Here is a 14,671-nt window from a genome sequence, read left to right on the forward strand (position 1 = left end):
GTTTGTTCGCTCTGTGTGCATGTGATTGGATTTCATCTTGAAGGTGTTTGTTTTGCAAGAAGCTAAACGAGCAAGGAAGCTCGCACCTTGTTGGCGGGACTGTAATTTTTTTAACTTATTTTTTTGCTATTTCTGCATCTGTGGGCCTGTGTGTGTGTGGGCGGGGTGCGTGTGTGTGTGTGTGTGTGTGTATGTGTGTGTGCATGTGTGCATATGTTTGCTTGTGTGTGTTGTGCAGTGCAACTGAGTCAGCCGTTTGAGTCAAACCTGTTTTGTTTGAACATCCTGCAAGTGCACTGATACCTGCCCTATGTACACTGCTTGAAAAAGTATTGAACCACCACTCAATGACGGTTTATTTTACAGATGCCCAACATTGATAGCCTTAGTAATTAGTCAAATACTTTTTATGTTTGTGCAATGGTTAGTAAACCATTGTGTATTTTCCACTTGTTCATTTTATTCCTTTAATTTCATGATATTGAGATACAAAGTCATTCAACTATACAGTTATAGACTCATAGTATTATGTCTTTTCTCAAAAATTATATACACGTTACTTTCCCTCCTATTATTATTTTAATTATATAACATTATTCTGGTTTATGAATCCAAATTACAGGATTTTTCTTCAAACATACAAACACAGTTCTTATCAGATTGTAGATTATTTTCTTAAAAACCTGAATTTGCTCCCTCAAATATACAACTTTAAGATGATAAATTAACGAATTCCCTAAAATATGCTTCAAATACTGCCTAAAATAAGAAGTAACTTTAGTTATTTAAAAACCAAACAATTATTGAATTTTTATTCAATAATTAATTCTAATAAAATCAATCAAACAATCTGAAATATAGGACTTTTTTGTAACAATTGTATTTTCAAAAGATTCAGTTTTGTCTCCCCTAAAAATGCCACTTTTTCTTCTCTTGTGAAAAAAAACCAGCTCCCAAATTAAGTTTACTCTCAGACTAAACATTAAACAAAGAGAATTGCACCTTGTGTATTTAAAAAAACTACATAGCAAAGCTTTCAAGTCCGCTAGCTTAATGCTAACAATAAATAGCATCAATGTTGCAGTGCTTTATAACCAATGGTGCAACAACACATGTAAACATGCAGTATACCAGTACTCACAGTCATATATTATTTATCCTCTGAAAAGACCAACTGATATTAATGCCGTACTCTTGAGCTGACAGAGGTGATGAGACTTGTCAATAAATAACAGTTCTGTCTATGTGTCTTATGCTTACCCCAAGTGGCCAAGGTGGGTACACTAGAAGGAATAGCACAATTGTCATTCAACTGATTTTAGTGTCAAAAAAAGTTGTTTAACTCTTTTTTATTCTATTTAATTATGTCATTTCTGTATGTTTTTTTTAACGTATCATATTATAGAGTGTCATTTTTTTCACATGACAGTAATACTTGTTTTTTTTTCTTTTTGGAGAAGGCTGGAACAGATTGACAGCATTTTCATTCGTTTAAGTGGGCAAAAATAGTTTGAGATATGAGTTTTTGAGTTAGGACGGTGGTAACGGAACTAATCAAATTCATATCTCAAGGCACAACTGTATAAATGCTACCCAGTTCTAGAATGTAAAAATATATTACCATTTTAATCTTCTGTAATTGTTTTAATTTTAGAATGGCCCTAATTTCCCCAAAATGAAATCTAATTTCCCTTTGTAGATTCAAACTGATTAATAAATGCAAATGAAATCAAATTTATGACACAATTTTACAGCTATGAAATGTTCCCTTTACATTTAATTGACATGTCAATGTACAGAAAATATAATAATTAATTAATTCCTTGTGTCCCTGGCATGCCGGGTGTTACACTGTTTTTGTTTATGAGCACTTGTGAGTGGACATCATGCTGGCAGGTGAATCGATGCTAAAGGTTGGCGGCTTCACAAGCATCTTTTTCTGTGTGACATTAAGCTGACCTCTCATCTCCGATGCTTTCATCCCTACCCCCTACCACCACCAGAATTTCTATCTGTGATTAGCACTTAAGCCCCGTTTAAGTGAAATGGAGTGGTGTGCTAAAGGTTGGATCAACTGTGATAAGATGTCCCACCACAAGAGTATTCAATTGTCATGTTCAATACGGTTAAAATAGCAAAATATATCCAGATAGTCAAAAATAATCCCGTCACGTGAGGCCACCATAGCATTGACAATCAGGCATAAAGACATGTTACACGGTAGCAAACAGCATATCATGTAGTTCCTTGACTACAGGAGGTTATTAATACCATCCATTAGGGGTGTAACGGTACACTAAATCACGTTTCGGTTTGGTTTTTTTGGAAACTTCGGTTCAGTATTGTTTACAAAAAAAAAACAGATTAAAAAAAACAATTTTAAATAGGTTTATTTTCAAAAAGCTTATTATCTATACCGCTTATCCTCACAAGGGTCGCGGGGAGTGCTGGAGCCCATCCCAGCAGTCTTCAGGCAGTAGGTGGAGGACACCCTGAATTGGTTGCCAGCCAATAGCAGGGCACACAGAGACAAAAAAACATTTGCACTCACAATCAGACCTAGGGGCAATTTAGAGTGTCCAATTTAACCTACCAAGCCTGTTTTTTTTTGGAGTGTGGGAGTAAACTGGAGTACCCAGAGAAAACCCATGCAGGCACGGGAAGAAGAACATGCAAATTCCACAAAGGGAGGCCGGGGCTGGGATCGAACCCACGACCTCTGAACTGTGAGGCAGACGTGCTAACCATTCGACTACCGTGCCGCCCTGCTGTAGCTAAAGAATGATATTTTTGCATTAGAGCAGCATCATTTGATCCAAGCACAACATTTTGCATCTAGTATTGTTGTTTCTTCCTAAGGTTACTGAGAAATGGCAGTTAGCAGCATATCATGCATCATTTTAAAGTGGAAGTCAACCCAAACATTTTTTTCAAGAATATGTTCTATGTAGGCCACTAGTTGAAACAGGACATTCTGATTAATATTGCGTTTACGGAATATAGCAAAATCCACCCATTTTTAGCCATCTCAGGAGGCGGCCATTTTGTCACTTCTGTCGATTGAAAAGGATATCACAGTTGCTCAGGGTCCAGGTAATAACCAATCACAGCGCACCCATCCATCCATCCATTATCAATACCGCTTATCCTCACAAGGGTCGCGGGGCGTGCTGGAGCCTATCCCAGCTGTCTTTGGGCAGTAGGCGGGGGACACCCTGAATTAGTTGCCAGCCAATCGCAGGGCACACAGAGACAAACATCCGCACTCACAATCACACCTAGGGGCAATTTAGAGTGATCAATTAACCTGCCATGCATGTTTTTGGAATGTAGGAGGAAACCGGAGTACCCAGAGAAAACCCACGCAGGCACGGGGAGAACATGCAAATTCCACACAGGAAGGCCGGGGCTGGATTTGTACCCACGACCTCTGAACTGTGAGGTGGATGTGCTAACCAGTCGACCACCGTACCGCCCCACAGCGCACCTATTTTCTGACATTGAGCCATGATTGGTTGATATCTGAGCCCTGAGCAACTGTGATGTCATTTTCAGTCGACAGACTTGACAAAATGGCCGCCCCCTGAGATGATTGGGTTGACTTCCACTTTAACTAAATAGGCTTAGTTTGGCATGATTGTGATATCATATGATGCAAGACTAGCAAAGAGTCAAGAGTGTCATCTTTTACCAATGCAAGCAATATAACATGCACTATCTTGAATACAAAAGCTGATTCCCAAGACAGTGACATTCAATCCCAAAGACATGTATATGTCTTTTCACAGTCCAGCCATTCAATCCCAGGAATTTCATTTTTTTTTTCAAATTTGTTCACACATTAGGGGAAAAGAAGGTCTGAAAATGCCTGATACTAAATGAGTTAAAGAATGATTATTCTCCTAACATATAGCCAATCAACCCAACTTTAATTTCAGCATTTAGCCATAGATTTGTGCACATTTTGGGTCAACATCAAAAGTAAAAATAGCCACATTAAGTATGTATCACATGCCCACGAAATAGCCTGCTTCACCTTTATTTTAGCCAATCACCAAGCAGCTCTTGCTTGAACTCATCAGTTTTGTAATGATGCAGCTCAGGTGCGGTGCGTCTGGCTGACAGCGTGTTGACGAGAATGGGGAATCGCTGCAAAGACAAGCAGAATGAATTTTATGCAACAGAGCAGCACAGTTCAGAGAAGAGAGCATGACCTATTTTTGTGGGCTCTGGACACATTGTTTCTGGTTCCCCAGCACTGTGGTGAGAAGGAGGAGGAGGACACGTGCCACATCACTGTCGCCGCTTTGCAGTACAAGTTAAGGTGCATTCAAAGTCCTTTGAACCTAAATCAGTGTACTGACAGGATTTAAAACTGAAGCACTATATTAACTGACAAATGGCACTATTTACCATCAACATGACACTTCAAACAAATGCTCAGTACCGATGGGCTTAGTAATCAATGAAACAATTAATTGAGTGTCAATTAACTTTGTGGAATTCCACATGTCTTCGAATAATTAGCAAAGATTGACTTTTTAATGACTTGTCTACAAATACTTGGGTTTCTGTACTGCTTTACTATCCGTCATTAATCTTTTATGAAAATATGTTTGTGAGGAAGCCCTTCTGCCATTCTGCCCCAGTAACATAACAGTGAGGCCAAATTACATTATTACCACCCCACACTGAGTTTTTCTACGCATGACTTGGTAGCTCAGCTGGGTAAAGATTCAGAGCCACTTTTAAATGATGGTCAAGTTTTATTGGATGTATAGATAGAGCATTTGCTTCTGATAACACTGGTAAACAATTAATGGGGGAAAAAAATCTGTTGAGTTAAATTTGTATCCTGATTAAAACTACAATTGACATGATGATTTTAAAATTGATGTCAGTTTTTACCAAGCACGTCATTTTTTTTCTCCACAGCTTTCCCTCCAGATAAGCACAATTCCACTGATTAGCTGCAGTAAGACTTGCCAGCTTATTTACGATTGGACTCATCGACAGCTCTAAGTGGCAACTTGTTGTGCAGTCACAATTGAGACAGTGCAGTGAGAGGTGTGCGCAGCTCCTACTAGGTAAGTACAAATAAATATCTGCAAACAGACAGCTAGTTAGCATAATAGGATTTAATAGAATTAGCGCTGGCTTTTCTCTTAACCTCGTAACCATGGGCAGACTGTTGTAAGTATTATAACTATTTTGTTTTAGGCCATTTTTTTTAGTTTCAAGCCTTGTAACTACTACATCTTAGTGTTTATTTACATACATACACGTTTATTGAATATATTTTTAAAGAAATCCTATAGCTCAAAACTTAACTGTAATACGGCAGCTCTAAAAAGAAAAATGGAATCCATGCTGTCGTGTGGGCCTCACTTGTGCTTTACACTCACTTTATTAAATTCGGTGTTCGAAGTAGAACCACTTCGAGTTCTGCCATAATCATGGTAATGAAATCCACACTCTAAATCTGTACACACTATTGGTCGAACAATATGTGGAGCGGGATGGGGCGTGCTCAGTTTCCTGAAGTCTTGTCTACGCTAGCAAACGTTTGTTTGCAAACATTCAAAAACATTGCATTTGGTGGTGTTTGCTCCTAAAAGTTTGCACGGGTTTGGACGCGTTGCAAACAACAGCAAACTTGTTTCAAATTGTTTTCGCATTCTTCAAAACATTGTTGCCCGAGTTTGGCAAAACCTAGCCAATCAGAGAAGAGATGGTGATTATGTGATGCAGTTAGTGGACAAAATGGCAGCCTGTGAGAGTAAGGATCTTCCCTTGGGCAGTGTAGGGCTGAAGACTCTTTTTTTACTAGGAGCACAACGGCCCTTAACCTGAAATGTTAAGAGCACAAGTAGAAATTGTCTGCAGATTTGTGAGTATAGCATGTTTTTTCCTTTATGGGTCCAGTAAAGTGGAACAACAAGCAGCATATTATGCACAGTCTTGAGTTAAAGCTTATCACAGTGACATACGCTGAGCATGCGATGAGACATATAGCCAGCCAATCAGCCTGGCGATTACTCTAAGCACTTCTTCCATAGTTTGCTCACGTGCCAATGTAGATCGCCTACAAATAGTACATCTCTATTTCGCTCCAATCTTTTCTTTCCAGGTTTAACAAGACATAGCAGCAAGCAACATATTATGCACTGCATTGCAAGTCAGAAGCTTATTTCTGTGACAGTGACCTCAAAGTATGACAATCCCCACATCAAGCGTGCAATATGATGTGAAGCCATGACGTGACTTTGATGAGAATCCCGGAAGAATCCTTCCAAGGTGTGGCAGAGAATGCTGGAGAAGTGTATTTGACTCCATGGAGATTACTTCCAAGCAGAAAACTTGGAGTTAGTGGTTAATTTTGTGTGCATACAGAGTACAAAGAGTGTATATTATAAATCGTCAATCGTCTCTTAAAGCCATTAACGATTACTGACCATTAAAATTAGTCCAAACAAAATAATGTACTTTTACAAGCATATTAAATATCAAAAACATGAAGTGAAGCACTAACACCTTGAGGCAATTACATCTTTAGAGCAACGTTATATTTTTGCTGGTATCTTCAAGTATCGAGTTACGGTGTTGTTGCAGGCAGTTAATAAAGGCGGCCCCGTGATAACGCAGAAGAGAAACAATGGTCTTTCTTTTTAAAACAACCCAATACAACACGTCCGTCTGTGCTTGACCCAGATAGGGTCACTTCCGTCCTTACTTACTCCATCCTTTTTAAAAATCTTGTCGTCCTCGGCCCCCAAAATGGGACGTAATAACCATCTCCCTTTTGTTCCTTTTTAAAGCAAGTAATCAATAAAGTAACTTTTTCAAGCTAACTGTGTCAACACAGTGGGTCAGTGGCAAGAAAACGCAGAGTTAAAAGGAGTTTTGTCAGGTGACATGGCATCTTGGTTTCCAAATGATTATACGGGCTGAAAAGGTCTCCCCGCTTCCTCTCATTTTCTTGCAGCACGCTGGCAGCCCTTTTCATGGCGGTTCGCACCAGCCTTTCCGACATGTATTTTAAAGACGCAAACTCAGGCGTAACAATTTGTCGATTGATGAATTACATGGCACGTACTAAATATGTTAAGTGCTCTATAAATAAAACATGCAAAATGAACTGCATGGCAATTGTTTGTGTTAGCTGGCAGGATCCTGCGTGTGTGAGCAATCAAGTTCGCACACGCTTTTGCTTGCTCACCCCTTTCGTAAATCAGTCCTTTAGCCCTTCCTTTCCTTTTTAATTAGAATGTGTAGAATAAAGTGTCCGGTGAAATTATGAGTTTTAGAGTCGCTGCTTGATTTAATTTGTATACAGTTAGCTGTTATTCCAAGTCTATAATGAAGTCAATAAAAATACACTTCAGTGTTTGAGAGAGTGCCAAAGTTTTTATCCACAAAAAAGTTTAACTGACAGTCAGCCAAGCAAACACAAAAAAAAGGATCACAGTGCGACAAACAAAACCGTTGCTTGAAAGGCTGAATATGAATATAACACAATGCACGTATTCATTTAATTAAAATTCACACCCTCATTGTTCACTTAGCTGACCTCCATTGTGTGAGTCTGTAGGTGATGGATGAGCTCCAAACACAAAACAAACCAGGCCCACATGCTGCCGTTTATGAGGATGAATTGCAAGATTTTTCACATTTTATTTTATTTAGCCTTTATTTAACCTCAAGTCTCTTGAGATTAGAATATCTGCGAGCAAAAGAAGACTAGTTAGACTTTAATTGGAACAAAATAAGATAGAAGAAGCCAAGATTTATTATTATATATTACATTTTTGGTCAAAGTTGCCCACTCATAGCTTAACCACACACACAAAAGTGCACCCCCTCACACACACACAGACACACACATACACGCGTCTCACGTAGGTTCGCTTTGATGAGTAAGTGGAAGGACCACAAGCAAAGTTTTATCTGAAGCCAGAAAGCTTTCCTGGCATTTTGCCCAATCTCGACAGCCCTTTTTCACTACTTGCCCTGTTTGTGCATTCCCCTCTGAAAAAACAAACATACTTCAACTTCATATGTTAAACTTTACTTGAATAATCTAAATGTATTTTTACTTTGCACTATATTTTAGATTGGTACTTGTCGTGCAGATGATGCAAGTTTGATTCCCAGCCAGTGCCCCGAAACACAGCCACTGCTTGAGCTCCTGTAGGCAGCTGCAGAGGCGGTTCCTCCCCAGCCAAACAAAGCAGGTGAGCCAACAGTCACAAACGAACTGTATTGTTAAGATTGACTTCCATATACTAAAATAGACATACACTTTTTCTGTACATCTACAGCCAATGTTCTAAATGTGCAGTGAACTCCCGCATATCCATATTCACCTACACACACGCACACCCCCCCCACACGCACACACACACACACAAATAGGTGAGGTTTTTTTCCGACAAAAGCAGTGTTTTGCCTCCGTCTTGCTGGCTTGCCACGGAATTATGTTGAAGAGCTGAATAGTTTTTTTTTTGACAAAAGTAGTGCTTTGCCACCATGCTGTGGCATCTACAGGTAATTCTAAACCTTTTTGGCGGGCTTCACTTACTCGTGAAGTGTTACTATTCGTGGCAGGGCTCTGTCTCTATGCCACATGAAAAGTTGGGGAATAATTGGCTAGAATTATCAAAAAGGTCTGATAAGAAAAAAAAATCATCTTGTGTAAGTGTAAGGTTCGCATCTGAGGAAGTATGTTATGTCATCTTTTCTAAAGGATGAAGGAAGTGGTTTTGATAATGAGCTGTGTTTATGCTATCTGTGGTCAATTACTACGAGTGCGAGATGGCTTTGGGTACTCATCGTTTCCATATACTGCACTGTTTTTGGGAGTCCTTGATTTCTCTTCCCACTTTTCTTTCGCTCGCCTTGCCTGTCATTCTCTCTTTCTGCGCTTACATAAAGCCGTGTGAAGGCCAGCCTGTGTGGGCTTGTCAAGTACCTGTGAATACCTCGCCACTTTGGGAACCTTTCATTCACTGAGAACTTTTCCAAGATCAGTGCCCTTGCAAACCTACTCAGCCAGCTCTGTGTGTCTGAGTATTGGGGGTTATTGGAGTGTAAAAGACTAGTCATCAACCTACCGTCAATCGTTTTGGACCAGGGGTTGGAAAGTTACGGCCCTTAGGCCATTTACAGCCCACAGACCAAGAACAGCTAAAACCTCAGAAAAAAAAGCCTAACAACATCCAATCATTTCCTATCCCACTCGTCCTCATTTGGGGCGCAAGTAATTGGAGCCTATCACAGTAAGAGGTGTGGTATATCAGGCACAGATAACCAAAAAAATCATGCAAGGACAGGGAGAACATGAAAGCTCCAATTTACAACAGAGATTCTAACCCCGGATCGACTAACTGTGAGCCAGATGTGCTAACCACTAATCCAATGCACTGTCCAAGCTCAAAATACTCACAACATATAACAATATACAATTGTTTTATTTATTTATTTATTTATTTATTTTTTATGAAATTAATATTCTTCTCAGATGAAAAACTAAAATTGACACAGCCTTCTTCTACAATCTTATGTTGTTCAAATCTCCATTCCATTCTTAAAAATAATGCCTGCTGACAGCTTGTTCTCACTGGACGGCATTCAAAATTAGTCAGGTTCCTGCTCGGATTTAGGACAATAATCCCCAAAGAGGATCAATTTGGGAATTACGAACAGTAGTGTACTGATAAATCTCTGTTGATGGAGTGGATCAAGGCCTAATTCTCTGTTGTCCCATTGCTATCAACGCAAGGACCACAAGTTGTCAAAGTGGAATATGAATGAACCATATCATGACTCACTTGTTAGAAATGTTTGAGTCCTCCTTTATCATTTGTATGTTATGATATGATATGATATGATATGTGATGGAACAAAATATAGAAATTGGGACAAATTGCGACGTTAGCTATCACGTTAACACATTATCAATGCACCAGGATTAGCTATCAATACTCAAAACTGTATTGATTACTGTCCAACGTCGAAGTATGCGCAGTTCATGACGAGTCTCTGCATGTCTTTTTTCACCTATATTTTTTGCAAACGCCATATCTAATTTTAACATCTTGATGACCATATCATGTTTTTAACATCTGACCAAAAAAACTTAAATGATTGTGCGTGACCAACTAAGATTGTGATATTTTACTCACAGCCCAAATATGTTGTGCTAAATAGTGTGTGCACTCACTCTAACATGTTGTGTGCACTGTAGACAACAGGTCTAAAAGTGGTGGAGATCACTCTATGTGAAACAGGGCTTTGCTTTTATGGTAGCTCAAATGGCTTTCACCATGGGAAATTTGGGAGGGAACCACATAAACACAGAATGTAGACACAGAAAGTGTAAATTGGTGGAATTGGAAGTGTTAGTGGAAGAAAACAGAACAATACTGTAACAGAAAAGGTATATATATATAGCGAGCACCAATGCACAGATTTGTGCCAAAAAAAAGCGTCCGTGATTGACATCGATGCGGGAGAGTTGCTAACGGCAGAGGCTTTTAAAAGATCATTAGCTGGCTAATTTACAATTCGGACCCGCTGTGGACACGCTTCAAATGCGCCAGTAGTACTTACCCAACTGCATGTTCTTACTTGCATTTGTGAGCCCCGTGGTTGAATTTGTCGTATTGTATGTATAATTATTAACCTATATGTCATCGCAACATGTGACATAATGATCGATCAGAGCAGCAACAATTCCTGATGTGTGCGTGGCATGTGTTGCAGACCTGTCGTCAACAGCACAACGCGGCGGTCATGTGAATCAAGCCTAAAAAGAAGCCTTTCACCGAGTAGGCTGAGATGAAATTTGGCCACCTCGCGAGCACGTCACACGCATGAGGGTTGATTAGTGGGCCGGACTAAAATCCACTTCCGGCCATGCTTAGTCCAGCCATTTTAAAACAGTTTTCAGCCCCCACCCCCCGCCCCGAAAGTGGGCATCCGGCCGGGCCGGAGGGTCCGACCGGTCCGGCCCAGGGACGGACTGCCCAGCTCTGATATCTACTGTATACAACCCTCCATCGTTGATTCCAAGTTCACGTTCCCGCTATTTCGCAGATTTCTTTTGTACAGTTAATAACTCTGTACACTGCATTGCAATTCCACTTTCAACCACTAGGTGGTGGCACACTTATGTAGCTCGAGAGTGTAAATTTGAAAGAAGAATGAAACTGTAACTACTGTATGTCAGCGCAACCTAGTTTTTGTTGAAAATTATTGCTGCTGTAATCCTGCTTTAGGTTCATCTTATAATGTACGTCTTTGGGTATGATTGATGAATATTGTGAGGTGATAATTATTTGTTTGTTTGGAAACAACAGGATGTGTTTACTGTCAGCAGAGCTGGGTATCGTCTATACATCTATAACTTTTCGGCGATATTTCCAGCCGACCCCCGTGGTCCCGGTCCGTCCCTCGTCAACGAAAGCCAATCTGCATTTTCACGTCAAACACAGGCACCGCACAAGCAGACACCCCACAAAATAAAGGAAAAAATATGAAATAAAAACAACACACACACACACACGCACGCACAGCATGGTGATCGGGGAAATAAAAAACAAATGGGGCATGTCTTTGCATCTGTAGGACCGAAAAATATACAACACTTTTAAATTTTTTCTTTGTTTGGACCTGTGTGAGACATGGTAAAGTCCGTTCTCGACATCGTTTGGCTGACTCGGACCGACCGGGCGGGTCTGAAATATAGACAGGACTCATAGATGGGCTAAAGCATAGACAAATTCACAGCTCTGCTGTTTAGTCTGTTTAGCTATTGCATTTCTGCCCATTTTGGCCTTCCGCAAGTCTTTAGTAAATAATGCTCGATGTGTGTTGATACTTGGTTGCGGGCATGGGGGACATAGTGGGGATAACGCTGAGCCCAATATGCCAATCAAACTGCTCTTCCCTGAGGGGTCGTTTGTGTAAATCCATCGAGAAACGGATGTTGACAGTGAGAAGAAAAGAACAACTCTGCAAAAATAGCACTTAAGCGACAGCTCCAGCCAAAACTCCAGGGAATTAGTAAGATTTCACACAAACGTTATACCCCCAATTACATCGTAAAACATTATTTTGGAGTGTTTCATTGTGTATGTTATTGCAGAATACATCAAGCCATTTCTGTGCAAATATGGGGTGGGGGAGCTCTTGATTCCAAGAACAATTCCCAATAAAAGTGTCACTCTGGGATGAGTTTGATAATCAATGAATTGATAAGAATTTGGTTGATTCTAGGAATTGATTATTGATTGTCTTCAAGCGATTGAGGCCGGTTCACTCACTCTCAACAAGTTTGTTGTCTAGAACAAAACATGACATCATCCCTGGCATGATGGACATGAGCATGGAAGTAGGAGTTCAGAATATTCAAAAAGAGATTTTTATGCTCTTGAAATTAACATTTCAAATAATAAATAAATAAAAACATTTACATCAGCAGTCCACCTTTAACGTCTTTCCATTAGCCAGGATGCAGCCTGATAAAATACAATAAAACAGGCAGACTAGTAAATAAATGCAACAATACATAATTTTCTTTGAGTTTGATACCAATTAACCTTGGTTGAAGGATGGAGTCAGATTAATACAGTATTTGTAAATCCGACAGATAAACACTTTGTATTATTATGAAACTATTCAATTTTCAAGGCAAAATATATATTTTTAGCAATGCAGGTTCAACCCCTTTTACACAGGCTCATTTGGCTGGAAAATAGTCTGGTTATGAACCTAATACACTAAAAATGCTCATGATTTCCCTTTTTTTTCAATAATGCGTTGAATACTCATATGAAACAAGTAACATGGTTAAATCCCCCTGATGTGCGCTTACCCAAACCAATAAAACATAAAGCAGGAAAGAGGATTTGTAAAAAAAAAGTATGAGGAGCACATGGGAAAAATAAAGAAGCTTCCTCTCTACAACAATGAGGCCATGGAGACCAATTTTAACTTGAGAATTTATATGAACTTTGACAAAGTATAAAACAACTGAACCTTAAGTCAAACATTGAACTTTAAAAATCAATTGATGCGGCTACGCTGACCAACTGGAGCACACGTGGGCAACCTATGACTTGTGGACCAGATATGGCGCCTGACAAACAATTTTACAAGAAGACTAGAAGGATTTCATTCAGGTACAACCTAAAGAAGAACAGCACCTTTCAACCAAAATGGCTGTGTCAGAGTGGTGAGCAGTCAAACCAGCAAAGCCGAAACACTATCAAAAGCACTTACCGTACTTCCATTTACAAACCATCATGTGTGCCATTAAATTGCATGAATGTATTCCCACCACTTTAATGTCCATATTTTGTAGCATTTCTCCCGACTGCACTGCATCCAGTGTATTTATATGGATGTTAGATATTTTTTGTCTCATCAGATTTCAGTTTCTTTGTGTTGCCATGTCAATCTAATTTGCCCAGGGCCTGTAGAATCAGTCCTGCAGTACCGCTTATCCTCACAAGGGTCGCGGGGCATGCTGGAGCCTATCCCAGCTGTCTTCAGGCAGTAGGCGGGGGACACCCTGAATTGGTTGCCAGCCAATCGCAGGGCACACAGGGAGAAACAACCGCACTCCCAATCACACCTAGGGGCAATTTAGAGCGTCCAACAAAACCTACCAAGCATGTTTTTGGAATGTGGGAGGAAACCGGAGTACCCGGAGAAAACCCACGCAGGCACGGTGAGAACATGCAAACTCCACACAGGGAGGCCGGAGCCTTGATCGAACCCACAACCTCTGAACTGTGAGGTAGACGTGCTAACCAGTCGACCACCGTGCCGCGCTATGGGACTGCTCTTTAACCAATCAGATTTCAAAATCATCCTCCCAAGGCCAGCTGGCTGCCCCCATTATGATGACAGCATTTTCAGACTTTTGATTGGTTGATTGCAAAACATATCTGTAGTGATCATCACACATCAGTATTTCTAGAAATATACATATCTGGTGAGTATATATTTTATTCAATTTGTTATGTTTTATCATGTTATTAGATTAATAATATTTCGTAACTGCCGAGGATAATGTGTGTGGCACTGCCTGATGTAATTGCATTTTGTACAGTATTGATGGTTTCTACTATGTAATTGCAATGTGATAGTGTCTGCATTAAGAGGTGGATTTAGTCAGGTACAGTAAGTTTCACTTGGAGGGCCATTATGACTGAAACCATATAAATATTGAACCACATCCTCATATTACATGTACAGTCCACAACAAATTGATGGATAAGTAGTTTTGGAATCAGAAGTCAAGAATAATATTGCTTAATGTAATATCATATCAAGAAAATGCATGCAATATCTCAGGTTTATTAGCTATTACATATGACAATTTGAAATTTTGGTACAGGTTTCAGCAAGCAACATGAAATACATGCTTGATTTGCTTCCACCTGCCACATAAATTATGTGTGATTTCCACTATCAGGTTAATATGTGAGATTGGATATACAGGGCTGAATTAAAAAAAAAATATTACAACCATTGCAGCCAATTCAGGGGTCATCATTTCCATATCTCATCCCTTAAGCAGGTAAAATGGAGAAAAAAAATCATTGAGAGAGGATAACTAACAAACTTGTTTATGCTCGACCAATTACAAGCAGAGCAAAAT

The 14,671-nt window shown here is 39.7% G+C and overlaps 1 protein-coding gene across 3 annotated transcripts in view; it reads left to right on the forward strand.

Annotated features, from left to right (window-relative positions):
- Nucleotides 1–4,104: 4,104 nt before the first annotated feature.
- il1rapl1a (interleukin 1 receptor accessory protein-like 1a) overlaps nucleotides 4,105–14,671 on the forward strand; it is a 271,904-nt gene continuing 261,337 nt past the window's right edge. For all 3 annotated transcript variants that reach the window (XM_086052044.1, XM_086052047.1, XM_086052048.1), the window contains exons 1-3: nucleotides 4,105–4,324; nucleotides 4,936–5,087; nucleotides 8,114–8,234. The gene's annotated coding sequence lies outside the window, so the exon portion shown is untranslated. The remainder of the gene's footprint in view (nucleotides 4,325–4,935; nucleotides 5,088–8,113; nucleotides 8,235–14,671) is intronic.

The sequence above is a fragment of the Filicampus tigris genome, chromosome 14, assembly GCF_054856515.1.
Source record: "Filicampus tigris isolate MCC_2025a chromosome 14, RoL_Ftig_1.0, whole genome shotgun sequence".
Lineage (NCBI taxonomy): Eukaryota > Metazoa > Chordata > Actinopteri > Syngnathiformes > Syngnathidae > Filicampus > Filicampus tigris.